The following is a 13767-nucleotide window of genomic DNA, read 5'->3' on the forward strand; positions in this document are numbered from 1 at the left end:
TGTGTGGATCACAATCAACTGTGGAAAATTCTGAAAGAGATGGGAATACCAGACCACCTGACCTGCTTCTTGAGAAACCTATATGCAGGTCAGGAAGCAACAGTTAGAACTGGACATGGAACAACAGACTGGATCCAAATAGGAAAAGGAGGACGTCAAGGCTGTATATTGTCACCCTGCTTATTTAACTTATATGCAGAGTATATCATGAGAAATGCTGGACTAGAAGAAGCACAAGCTGGAATCAAGATTGCCAGGAGACATATCAATAACCTCAGATATGCAGATGACACCACCCTTATGGCAGAAAGTGAAGAGGAACGAAAAAGCCTCTTGATGAAAGTGAAAGTGGAGAGTGAAAAAGTTGGCTTACAGCTCAACATTCAGAAAACGAAGATCATGGTATCTGGTCCCATCACTTTATGGGAAATAGATGGGGAAACAGTGGAAACAGTGTCAGACTTTATTTTTTTGGGCTCCAAAATCACTGCAGATGATGACTGCAGCCATGAAATCAAAAGACACTTACTCCTTGGAAGGAAAGTTATGACCAACCTGGATAGCATATTGAAAATCAGAGACGTTACTTTGCCAACAAAGGTCGGTCTAGTCAAGCCTTTTCCTGTGGTCATGTATGGATGTGAGAGTTGGACTGTGAAGAAGGCTGAGTGCCAAAGAATTGATGCTTTTGAAATGTGTTGTTGGAGAAGACTCTTGGGAGTCCCTTGGACTGCAAGGAGATCCAACCAGTCCATTCTAAAGGAGATCAGCCCTGGGATTTCTTTGGAAGGAATGATGCTAAAGCTGAAACTCCAGTACTTTGATCACCTCATGTGAAGAGTTGACTCATTGGAAAAGACTCTGATGCTGGGAGCGAATGGGGACAGGAGGAGAAGGGGATGACAGAGGATGAGATGGCTGGATGGCATCAGTGACTTGATGGACATGATTCTGAGTGAACTCCGGGAGTTGGTGATGGACAGGGAGGCCTGGCGTGCTGCGATTCATGGGTTTGCAAAGAGTTGTACATGACTGAGTGACTGAACTGAACTGAAGGATATCCTGAGATGTCTAAAAGTGAAACAAGTTTTGGTGATGTGAGGGCTACCTTAGGCAGGCAAGAATGGATGAAGTGAACAGGCATCACTTTATGTTGTGATGTGAGGGATTAACTTAAAATGTCCCTGAGGTTAGAGTGGCAGATAGACAGACACTCTTTCTGTAAGTATGTATCTGTTCTACTTCCTTAAGTCCATTCAGCTCAGAAAATGCTTGAGCTTTATTGACTGATTTTTTAGACACTGCACCAAAATTATACTGAAAACAAACATCAAAATTTCAAAGAAAAGCAATGTTTAAGAGGAAATGTCAGTGACCAATTTATGAGAATGAATTGGAGAAAAGATAAAAGATTTTCATATAGGAAAGACTTGTGCAAAAGCATTGGAAAATATAACTAATTTTATGTAAAGGAACTCTACATTAAGTTAACTATTGAAAACATCAAATACATGTTTACTAGGATATTTCTGTGCTTTTTTAAAAGAATTTTTCTATGTGGACAATTTTTAAAGTACTTACTGAATTTCTGATAATATGGCTTCTGTTCTATATATAGAATATGTCAATGAGGCATGTGGGATCTTAGCTTCCTATCTGGAGATCAAACTCTCACCCCTTGCATTGTAGCACCACTGGATTCCCAGAGATGTCTCTTAGGTTACTTTAAAAGAAATTAATTTACTTATTTTAATTGGAGACTAATTACTTTACAATATTGTACTGGTTTTTGCCATACATTGACATGAATCAACCATTTATATGACATGTATTTAGAAGTTTGAGAGAGGTAAGCATCAGATGACACCATGTGAGTAATGGAAAAAAGACAAAAGACCAATTAATTTTTATTTCCTTTCTTTTCAAAATCATTGGAAGCTGAGCAAACACAAAGTTAAAGGAAAACTACACAGACGTGACTGAATTTATCCTCCTGGGACTGACAGATCAAGCTGAGTTGCAGCCTGTCCTTTTTGTGGTCTTCCTAGGTTCGATCCCTGGGTTGGGAAGATACCCTGGAGAAGGAAATGGCAGCTCACTCCAGTACTCTTGCCTGGAAAATCCCGTGGACAGAGGAGCCTGATAGTCCATGGGGTCGCAAAGAGTTGGACACGACTGAGCGACTTCACTCACTCACTCGCTCACTAGTCATCTATCAGATCACAGTCATCGGCAATGTGAGCATGATTTTGTTAATCAAACTGACTCAAAGTTTCACACTCCAATGTACTTCTTCCTCAGCCACCTCTCCTTTGTAGATCTCTGTTGTACCACGAATGTCACTCCTCAGATGCTGGTTAATCTCTCATCTAAGAAAAAAACCATTTCCTTCCTTGGTTGCTTTATACAATTTGACTTTTCCATTTTCTTGGGGCTCACAGATAGCTATAGGCTCAAAGCAATGGCTTATGACTGCTACATGGCCAACTAAAAACCCTTGTTATATGGCAGCAAAATGTCCTGAGGTGTCTGCCTCTCTCTCATTGCTGCTACTTATACTTACAGCTTTGCAAATGGTCTTACCCAGACCATCCTGATCTCCTACTGTGGACACAATGAAATCAACCACTTTTACTGTATGGACCCACCTTTCCTAGTCCTGGCCTGCTCAGATACTTATGTCAATGAAACTGCCACGCTTGTGGTGGCTGGTTCCAACCTCATGTTTGCTCTCACCATCATCCTCATCTCCTACATTGTCATCTTTACAGCCATTCTGCAAGGTCGTTCTCCAGAAGGGAGGTGCAAGTCCGTCTCTACTTGTGTGTCTCATCTGACAGTTGTCACTATGTTTTATGGGACACTGTTCTGGATGTATCTGAGGCCGCCTTCTGAGGCATCTGTAGAACAGACCAAAAATTCAGCTGTTTTTTATGTCTTTGTGAGTCCTATGCTAAACCCTTTGATCTACAGCCTTCAGAACAAAGATGTTAAAAGAGCAATAAGGAAAGTGTTTCAGGAGAAATTATTTGTCAAATCAGGTACACATTTAGTCAGAGGTATGTAATATAATTGTATTCTTTGACCAATTAGAGAAAATTTTCAAATAATAAGTCACTTTTTCTGATTGACTTGTCTTTGTCTTTTATAATTCACCTATGAGACTGGAAAGAATGTTTCCAGTCATTAGCTTGTGTTAATTTACTGTATTAAAATGACTACAACCTTGAATGGATAAAGAAATGGCAACCCACTCCAGTGTTGTTGCCTGGAGAATCACATGGACAGAGGAGCCTGGCAGGCTACAGTCCATGGGGTCTCAAGAGTTTGACAGGACTTAGTGACTAAACCATCACCACCTACCATGCTGAAATTCATAAAGCATTGCTATTGCTCTGTAAAATTAATATATGTCAGATAATTCTACCCATAGTACTCATAATGGTAGAAATTTATGAAAGACAGATTTACCAAATGACAATTTGTTTGATTTGGAGGGCTTAATAATTTGCAAACTATTTATCAAAACCTGTCAACCATATCAGGAAGAAATGTTTTCCTTTCTTTGATTCTTTTGGTTGGTTTTTCCTTTGTTTACCTTATATATCAGTTAAGATCATTGGGTATCTTAAGTTATTATTCTAAGAAATATATGTAGATATTAGTATTAGTGTAATGGAATCCTCATTCATAAAACTTTTGAGAGAAATCCCAAATTTCCTTTAGGTTTTTTAAAAACTTATTTATTTTGACTTTTGTTTGTTGTTTTACCAATATGCTTTCCACTTTAAAACTGATACTGTGTTTTTACTATTTTTTTTTTTTTATTATTATGAACTCCTCACAGTCAGAAGTAGAAAATATTGTAATGAGCACTTGACTATGCATAACTAATCATCAGTAAGCATTCATACAACCACACTTTTCTTTAGGATTTTCACACATCTCCATGTCATGGACCCCACTGCTCACCTTTGGCATCTCCTCCTGAGGTGCGCAAGTTGGGGAATCTTATGGTGCTGGAAAAATCTCAGAAGAGATGGCAGTTGAGCAGAATATGGTTCTATTTGGCCAAGTTAGTTGATTTCTCTGCTTTTTTAAGATCTTCAGTATCCTCACACGTGTTTATTATTTCATACATAAAACATGAGACAGAAGTGTGTGGATTTTTCTCTTTCTTTTCATGATTCTTTAAATATTAAACTGAGAACTGCCTTATGACCCAGCAATCCCACTGCTGGGCATACACACCGAGGAAACCAGAATTGAAAGAGACGCGTGTACCCCAATGTTCATCGCAGCACTGTTCATCAGCCAGGACATGGAAGCAACCTAGATGTCCATCAGCAGATGAATGGATAAAAAAGCTGTGGTACATATACACAATGGAGTATTACTCAGCCATTAAAAAAATACATTTGAATCGGTTCTAATGAGGTGGATGAAACTGGAGCCTATTATACAGAGTGAAGTAAGCCAGAAAGAAAAACACCAATACACTATACTAATGCATATATATGGAATTTAGAAAGACGGTAACAAACCCTGTATATGAGACAGCAAAAGAGACACTGATGTATAGAACAGTCTTTTGGACTCTGTGGGAGAGGGAGAGGGTGGGATGATTTGGGAGAATGGCATTGAAACATGTATAATATACATGAAATGAGTCGCCAGTCCAGGCATGATGAACGATACTGGATGCTTGGGGCTGGTGCACTGGGACAACCCAGAACAATGGTACAGGGAGGGAGGAGGGAGGAGGGTTCAGGATGGGGAACACGTGTATACCTATGGCGGATTCATGTTGATATATGGCAAAATCAATACAATATTGTAAAGTTAAAAAAAAAAAGAAAAAAAAAGAAAGGAAAAAAAAGTAATAAACTAGTATTATTCCTCATATCACTTATAGTTTCTATCCCATCTCTGATATTTAAAGATCTAAAAATTGCTTATGATAATCATAAATCCTCAGCAGCACTTTTTACTGTTTTTCAGTTCAGTTCAGTCGCTCAGTCATGTCCGACTCTTTGTGACCCCATGAATCGCAGCACACCAGGCCTCCCTGTCCATCACCAACTCCCAGAGTTCACTGAGACTCACGTCCATCGAGTCAGTGATACTATCTAGCCATCTCATCCTCTGTCATCCCCTTCTCCTCCTACCTCCAATCCCTCCTAGCAAAAGAGTCTTTCCAATGAGTCAACTCTTCGCATGAGGTGGCCAAAGTACTGGAGTTTCAGCTTTAGCATCATTCCTTCCAAAGAAATCCCAGGCCTGATCTCCTTTAGAATGGACTGATTGGATCTCCTTGCAGTCCAAGGGACTCTCAAGAGTCTTCTCCAATACCACAGTTCAAAAGCATCAATTCTTTGGCACTCAGCTTTCTTCACAGTCCAACTCTCACATCCATGCATGACCACTGGAAAAACCATAGCCCTGACTAGACAGACCTTTGTTGGCAAAGTAATGTCTCTGCTTTTAAATATGCTATCTATGTTGGTCATAACTTTTCTTCCAATGAGTAAGCATCTTTAAATTTCATGGCTGCAGTGACCATCTGCAGTGATTTTGGAGCCCCCCAAAATATAAAGTCTGACACTGTTTCCACTGTTTCCCCATCTATTTCCCATGAAGTGATGGGACCAGATGGCATGATCTTAATTTTCTGAATGTTGAGCTGTAAGCCAACTTTTTCCCTTTCCACTTTCACTTTCATCAAGAGGCTTTTGAGTTCCTCTTCACTTTCTGCCATAAGGGTGGTGTCATCTGCATATCTGAGGTTATTGATATTTCTCCCAGCAATCTTGATTCCAGCCTGTGCTTCCTCCAGCCCAGCATTTCTCAAGATGTACTCTGTATATAAGTTAAATAAGCAGGGTGACAATATACAGCCTTGACGTCCTCCTTTTCCTATTTGGAACCAGTCTGTTGTTCCATGTCCAGTTCTAACTGTTGCTTCTTGACCTGCATATAGGTTTCTCAAGAGGCAGGTCAAGTGATCTGGTATTCCCATCTCTTTCAGAATTTTCCACAGTTTATTGTGATTCACACAGTCAAAGGCTTTGGCATAGTCAATAAAGCAGAAATAGATGTTTGTTTCTGGAACTCTCTTGCTTTTTCGATGATCCAGCAGATGTTGGCAATTTGATCTCTTGTTCTTCTGCCTTTTCTAAAATGAGCTTGAACATCTGGAAGTCCACGGTTCACGTAATGCTGAAGCCTGGGTTGGAGAGTTTTGATCATTACTTTACTAGCGTGTGAGATGAGTGCAATTGTGTGGTAGTTTGAGCATTCTTTGGCATTGCCTTTCTTTGGGATTGGAATGAAAACTGACCTTTTCCAGTTGCTGGCACATTGAGTGCAGCACTTTGAAAGCAGCATCTTTCAGGATTTGAAATAGCTCAACTGGAGTTCCATCACCTCCACTAGCTTTGTTCGTAGTGATGCTTTCTAAGGCCCACTTGACTTCACATTCCAGGATGTCTGGCTCTAGGTAAGTGATCATACCATCGTGATTATCTGTGTCATGAAGATTTTTTTTGTACAGTTCTTCTGTGTATTCTTGCCACCTCTTCTTAATATCTTCTGCTTCTTTTAGGTCCATACCATTTCTGTCTTTTATCGAGCCTATCTTTCCATGAAATGTTCCCTTGGTATCTCTAATTTTCTTGAAGAGATCTCCAGTCTTTCCCATTCTATTGTTTTACTCTATTTCTTTGCATTGATCGCTGCAGAAGGCTTTCTTATCTCTTCTTGCCATTCTTTGAAACTCTGCATTCAGATGCTTATATCTTTCCTTTTCTCCTTTGCTTTTCACTTCTCTTCTTTTCACAGCTATTTGTAAGGCCTCCCCAGACAGCCATTTTACTTTTTTGCATTTCTTTTCCATGGGGATGGTCTTGATCCCTGTCTCCTGTACAATGTCACAAACCTCCGTCCATAGTTCATAGGCATTCTGTCTATCAGATCTATTCCCTTAAATGTATTTCTCACTTCCACTGTATAATCATAAGGAATTTGACTTAGGTCATACCTGAATGGTCTAGTGGTTTTCTGGAATCAAGATTGCTGGGAGAAATATCAATAAGCTCAGATACGCAGATGACACCACCCTTATGGCAGAAAGTGAAGAGGAACGAAAAAGCCTCTTGATGAAAGTGAAAGTGGAGAGGGAAAAAGTTGGCTTACAGCTCAACATTCAGAAAACAAAGATCATGGCATCTGGTCCCATCACTTCATGTCAAATAGATGGGGAAATGGTGGAAACAATGTCAGATTTTATTTTTGGGGGCTCCAAAATCACTGCAGATGGTGATTGTAGCCATGAAATTAAAAGATGCTTACTCCTTGGAAGAAAAGTTATGACCAACCTAGATAGCATATTTAAAAGCAGAGACATTACTTTGCAAAGGTCCGTCTAATCAAGGCTATGGTTTTTTCAGTGGTCATGCATGGATGTGAGAGTTGGACTGTGAGGAAAGCTGAGTGCCAAATAATTGATGCTTTTGAACTGTGGTGTTGGAGAAGACTCTTGAGAGTACCTTGGACTGCATCGGAATCCAACCAGTCCATTCTAAAGCAGGTCAGCCCTGGGATTTCTTTGGAAGGAATGATGCTAAAGCTGAAACTCCAGTACTTTGGCCACATCATGCGAAGAGTTGACTCATTGGTAAAGACTCTGATGCTGGGAGGGATTGGGGGCAGGAGGAGAAGGGGACAACAGAGGATGAGATGGCTGGATGGCATCACTGACTCGATGGACGTGAGTTTGTGTGAACTCTGGGAGATGGTGATGGACAGAGAGGCTTGGTGTGCTGCGATTCATGGGGTCACAAAGAGTCGGACACAACTGAGCGACTGAACTGAACTGAGGTTATTTCTTTATTTCACATGTATTTGCAAGTCTGGAAAAAGGAATAAGTATTAGATGACATGATGTAGGAAATGGAAAAATGATAAAACACAAATGAATTTTATTTCCATTACTTTAGCCATTGTTGGAAGTTGAGCAACATGATGTTAAAGAAAAACTATACAGAGGTGACTCAGTTTATCTTCCTGGGACTGACAGATTGAACTGATTTGCAGCCTGTTTTTTTCATGGTCTTCCTAGTCATCTACCTGATCACAGTCATTGCCAATGTGAGCATGATTTTGTTAATCAGAACTGACTCAAAGCTTCAGACTCCAATGTACTTCTTCCTCAGCCACCTCTCCTTTGTATATCTCTGTCATGCCACCACTGTTGCTCCTCAGATGCTGGTCAATATCTTTTCAAAGAGAAAAAAATATTTCTTTCCTTGGTTGCATCATACAATTTCACTTTTTCATTGCCCTGGTGATCACAGATTATTATATTTTGGCAGTGTTGGCTTCTGGTCACTATGTGGCCATCTGCAAGATGTCCTGAGATGTCTGCCTCTCTCTCGTTGCTGCTCCATATACTTACAGCTTTGCAAATGGTCTTGCCCAGACCGTTCTTATGCCCTGTCTCTCCTTCTGTGAACCCAATGAAATCAAACACTTTTACTGTCATACCCACCTCTCCTAGTAGTGGCCTGCTCAGATATTTATGTCAAAGAGACTGCCATGTTTGTGGTGGCTGATTTCAACCTCACGTGTTCTCTCACCATCATTCTCATCTCCTACATTTTCATTTTCACAACCATTCTGCATTTCCACTCTGCAGAAGGGAGGCACAAGGCCTTTTCTACCTGTGGGTCTCACCTGACGGCTGTCAGTATATTTTATGGACACTGTTCTGCATGCATCTGAGACCTCTTTCTGAGACATCTGTAGAACAGGGAAAAATTGTAGCTGTTTTTTATATGTTTGTGAGTCCTATGCTAAATCCTTTGATCTACAGCCTTCAGAACAAAGATGTTAAAAGAGCATCAAGGAAAGTAATTCAAAGGAAATTGTTCACTAAATAGGGTAAACATTTTGGTCACAGGTATTTAACATATCTGTATTCTATGAGCATTTATTGAACATTTTAAATTAAGTCATTTTTTTTGTCTTTTGTAATTGGCCTATTATATTTACAAGAATTTGTCAAATTATTAGCTTGTGTTGCCTTAGTTTAGTTAAAATGAATACTGCACAGAAATTAAAATACAAGACTAGACAGCATTATTATTGCTCTATAAAATTGATAAAGGACAGAAAATTCTATTGGCAGTACTCAGAGGGATATGGATAAGGCAATGGCAACCCACTCCAGTACTCTTGCCTGGAAAATCCCATGGACAGAGGAGCCTGGTAGGCTGCAGTCCATGGGGTTGCTAAGAGTCGGACACGACTGAGCGACTTCCAGTTCACTTTTCACTTTCATGCATTGGAGAAGGAAATGGCAACCCACTCCAGTTTTCTTGTCTGGAGAATCCCAGGGACGGGGGAGCCTGGTAGGCTGCCGTCTCTGGGGTAGCACAGAGTTGGACATGACTGAAGCAACTTAGCAGCAGCAGCAGAATACTGATAAACATGACTCAAAATTTTCAAGAATAAAACAAATCCATTCATTTCTTTTAATTTGTTCATAGGCAATGCAGACTGGTCTAAGTCAAGGCAATGCCAAATTTCACAGATGTGACAGAATTTGTTCTTCTGGGATTGACCAGTCATCAGGAGCTTCAAGTTCTCTTTTTTGTGGTGTTTCTAGTAGTTTACATGATTACTCTGATAGGGAACATTGGCATGATTATTTTGATCAGCATCAGCCTCCAGCTTCAGAGCTTCATGTACTTTTTCTTGAGTCACTTGTCTTTTGTGGATGTGTGGTTCTCTTTCAATGTCACTCTGAAGATGCTGGAAAACTTACTATCAGAGAAAAAACCATTTCCTATGTGGGATGCTTGGTGCAGTGTTACTTCTTCAGAGCCCTTGTCCACGTGGAAGTATATATCTTGGCTATGATGGCCTTTGATTGCTACATGGCCATCTACAACCGTCTGCTTTATGGCAGTAAAATGTCCAGGACTGTCTGTGCTAGTTTCATCTCTGTGCCATACATCTATGGGTTCTCTGATACCCTAATTTGCACATTGTGGACATATAGCCTGTATTTCTATGGAAACTTTGAAATCAACCACTTCTATTGTGCTGACCATCCTCTTACAAAGATTGCCTGTGGAGGGGTCCACATTAAAGAATACACCCACGTGTGGGTCCCACCTGACAGCTGTTACCATGTTTTATGGGACTCTCCTCTTCATGTATCTCAGGAAGCCCGCTGAAGAGTCTGTGGAGCAGGGGAAGATGGTGGCTGTGTCTTACACCACAGTGATTCCCATGCTGAATCCCATGATCTACAGTTTGAGGAACAAAGATGTGAAAGAGGTGGTAAACAAAGCAATCATCAAGGCGAACTTGAGGCAGTGAACCTGCAGGACATAATCCCGTGTATACCACTTCCTATTATAAATGTCCAGGCATATAAATTCCCTGTTTAAAATAGACTGTGTACAGGCAACACTTAAATATGCTAAGAGGTCCAGTCTAACACAGTGATGGCTTATCCATGAATGGACTCTCAGGACTAGACCTCCTTTATCTACATATGCAAACATACTAACACTGCCCTATTACTGTTAGTCACAGTGTATGTAAAATTATGCTAAGTGTAGTCATCGGATAACTCATAAATACTTATAAATATTTGGATAAGCACATGTTAATTTGGAGACATCTTTGTAAGAGTTGAATATGATTTCTTAAGATATTTTCTATATATAATTGCTCTTCACTTGTTTTATAAGTAATATATAATTTCATGAGAAAAAATTAAGACTTCATCACTTTTCCATGAATATAAAAGTTGGTGGATCCTCGTTTACCAAAAAACTTTCAATAACATTTATACATGCATGGACTTTTGAAAACAAAAATGTATTCAGAATCTTCAACTAGTGTCATGAATCAATCAGAAGGTTAATTCTCAGTATGTATTGCTCTATAATTAACACTATTTGTGTTTCAATCTGTTGACTCACCGTAATTCTCCTCTTTGGTTTGGATTTTGGCTGCTGTTTTTATCCTTATTTAAACAGGTAAAAATTTTTGACTAAAGCCTATCATGTCCTTCTCATAGTTTAAAAAGATGAAGCAATATGGATTTTTGTCATTTAAAATCTAACTTTTGATCAGAAGAATGTCCTATTAAACATTTGATTACTATGATGAAGCTATTGTTTGATTCCAAATTCTTGTCACTAACATTACATTCTTAGGTCTGTGTTTAGTTGCTTAATTCAAGCTTTTAATAACTAGTGTGGGTCAACCAGATAAGAATCTCTGTAAAACCAAATGCCATTGCACTAGACATGTATTAAAATGTGATCAGCACAGCTCAAACTGGTATCCATTGGGATCTGATTACGTTTACTATTCAATTTATGTTGATTGGTGTCCACTTAATCTACCTTCATTCTTAATATAAGTAGAATATATATATATATATTTTGTCCTTGTTGACTCTTGCTAATAATACCAGCATAAAAGCAAGTCAGAAGCTGAAGTAATTTCTCATTGAATGATTTTTATTCTTGTTTAAGGGCTAATCCAATTAAAAGGGGTGCACAATTGAACATATGTAGAAAGACTCTGAGAAGTAATGTTTACTTGTGGTAATATCACTGGAAAGATGTATTCATTTAAGCCCAGAAAGTATTGTTACTCAGGCTAATTTACTAATTGCCCACAAGCCACATTCCCTCAGATTGGTTCTGAGAAAAGGCGGATGGTGGGAGGAGAGTTCTTTTTCATAACTTTAGGTTCTGAGCAGGAAGAAAAAGTACCATTTGATTAGTATTGGAAACTACACTAACAATTTTTTTTAATGTTTTCAAATCACCCAAATTTGCTTCTAACAAGTTGGTGTCAAGTGTGAAATGATAGGCTGTTCAAGAAACAATTGTATTGACAGAGATCATTATAACTTGACCCTTTAAGATCACATTTTCTGTGATCCTTATGGCAGACATATTCCTCAGTGTCCACTATTTTATATTTTATTTTATAAATAAAGCATCTGTCATCCAGCTGTTAACCACCTTTCCCATTGTCCCTTGTCAGTGAGGTACACAATGTTGTCAAGTCTTGGCAATGAGCCATCAGTAGAAAGTGGTGCCTGAAACCTAAAGATCACCTTCTCTATGTTAGAGCCATTAGATACAGACTTTTTTCTCCTTCTTCCCACTTGAAAATGTTGCCACTGAAATGATCACTTTTTAGACAAAGTTGGAAACCACATAATGAGGGTCTAATTGCCTTTCCCAAATACCTTAACTCATACTTCTGCCTGAGAAAGAAAGAAATTATTTTATCAAGTCACTGCATCTTTGGAGTTCACTTAGCTATAGTGCTGTATTTGCTCTTATAATACTTTCCATAAACATATCCCTGGCACTTCACCTCTCCATCTTACCACTCACTAGGATGATTTTTACCTGAGAATAATCAAGTCTCTTCAGAAACTATTCTGGTGTTGAGAGAAGGGCATCTTGTCTTCTGTCTTAACCTGAAGGAGAAAAACTCAAGCTTCTGATCTATATTAGATATTAAGTTATATATACCTTTGTCCTAACTACTTGATGAGTTCTTGGGCTTGTTATGACCTTTAAGTCTCCAGTTGGCACATTAATTTGTTTTGGATTCCTTTTGACCCACCATCTAGGCCATTTCGCTAGCCTTTTTAGGTACTTACAAGTCTCTTTCTTAAGCTTAGGAAATCTCAGCTATTTTTTTTTTTTTTTTCCTGCACTGTGCTTGCAGGTGCAGATGAGGTGTGTTTTCACCAGACATTTGAGCCAGCACATCTTTAACTGTCCTTACTTATTAGTGGGGCTTCCCCAATGGCTCAGCAGTAAAGAATTATCTGCAAGGCAAGAGACATGGTTTCAATCCCTGGGGGGAACATCCCCTGGAGAAGGAAATGGCAACTCACTCCAGTATTCTTGCCTGGAAAACCCCATGGAAAGAGGAACCTGGCAGGTTACTGAGTGAGTGAACAGCAGCAAATAGTTTTACATTAATTATTTTCAACACATAATCAGGAATGCTTTCTTAATTATCTGGTAAATTTTTAGTGTAACAATAGCATGCACTCCTGCTTTTAAAAGATAGCCATCTCTTTGACAAGAGAAATAGCAATTATCTGAAAGTGGTACTCTTATCATGATGTTCCACTTGCATGATGTGGTTTTTGAGAATTCTCCACCTCTTTTCACTTCTGAGGCTAAGGAAGATAACTGGCTAATTTTAATTTCAAGAGTAAAGTTAAAAAAAAGAAAAACTCTCACCATAGCAAATTAAAATGAAGTGTGCAAAATAGAAAGAATAACACCTTACTTTTCCCCTAAACATTTTACCCAAAGGGAAGCTTCGTTTCTTATTGTTGTTTTTTAACAAGTTACTGTGAGTAGTCAGAAAATGTGTCCTTTTAGTTTTTCCTCCTCTTTTTCAGCTTAATGTGATGACTTGTACCTAATGTGCTTTCCAGAAAAAAAAAAAAAAAAACACATATATATATACGTGTGTGTTAAGTCACTTCAGTTGTGTCTGACTCTTTGTAACACTATGGACTGTAGTCTGCAAGGGTCTTCTGTCCACAGGATTTTCCAGGCAAGAAAAGTTCAGTGGGTTGCTGTGCCCTCCTCCAGGGAATCTTCCCAACCCAGGAATCAAAACTGCATCTCCTTTGGCTCCTGCACTGCAGGCAGATTCTTTACCACTGAGCCACTGGAGAAGCCCATGTAAATATAT

At 39.1% G+C, this 13767-nt stretch overlaps 3 pseudogenes; all 3 read left to right on the forward strand.

Annotated features, from left to right (window-relative positions):
• LOC104983658 overlaps positions 1 to 3067 on the forward strand; it is a 7021-nt pseudogene extending 3954 nt beyond the window's left edge.
• Positions 3068 to 8022: 4955 nt separating this feature from the next.
• LOC104983659 lies at positions 8023 to 8939 on the forward strand (annotated as a pseudogene).
• Positions 8940 to 9576: 637 nt separating this feature from the next.
• LOC104983660 lies at positions 9577 to 10241 on the forward strand (annotated as a pseudogene).
• The last annotated feature ends 3526 nt before the right edge of the window (positions 10242 to 13767 follow it).

Source organism: Bison bison, unplaced genomic scaffold (assembly GCF_000754665.1).
Source record: "Bison bison bison isolate TAMUID 2011002044 unplaced genomic scaffold, Bison_UMD1.0 scf7180017863077, whole genome shotgun sequence".
NCBI classification, from domain to species: domain Eukaryota; kingdom Metazoa; phylum Chordata; class Mammalia; order Artiodactyla; family Bovidae; genus Bison; species Bison bison.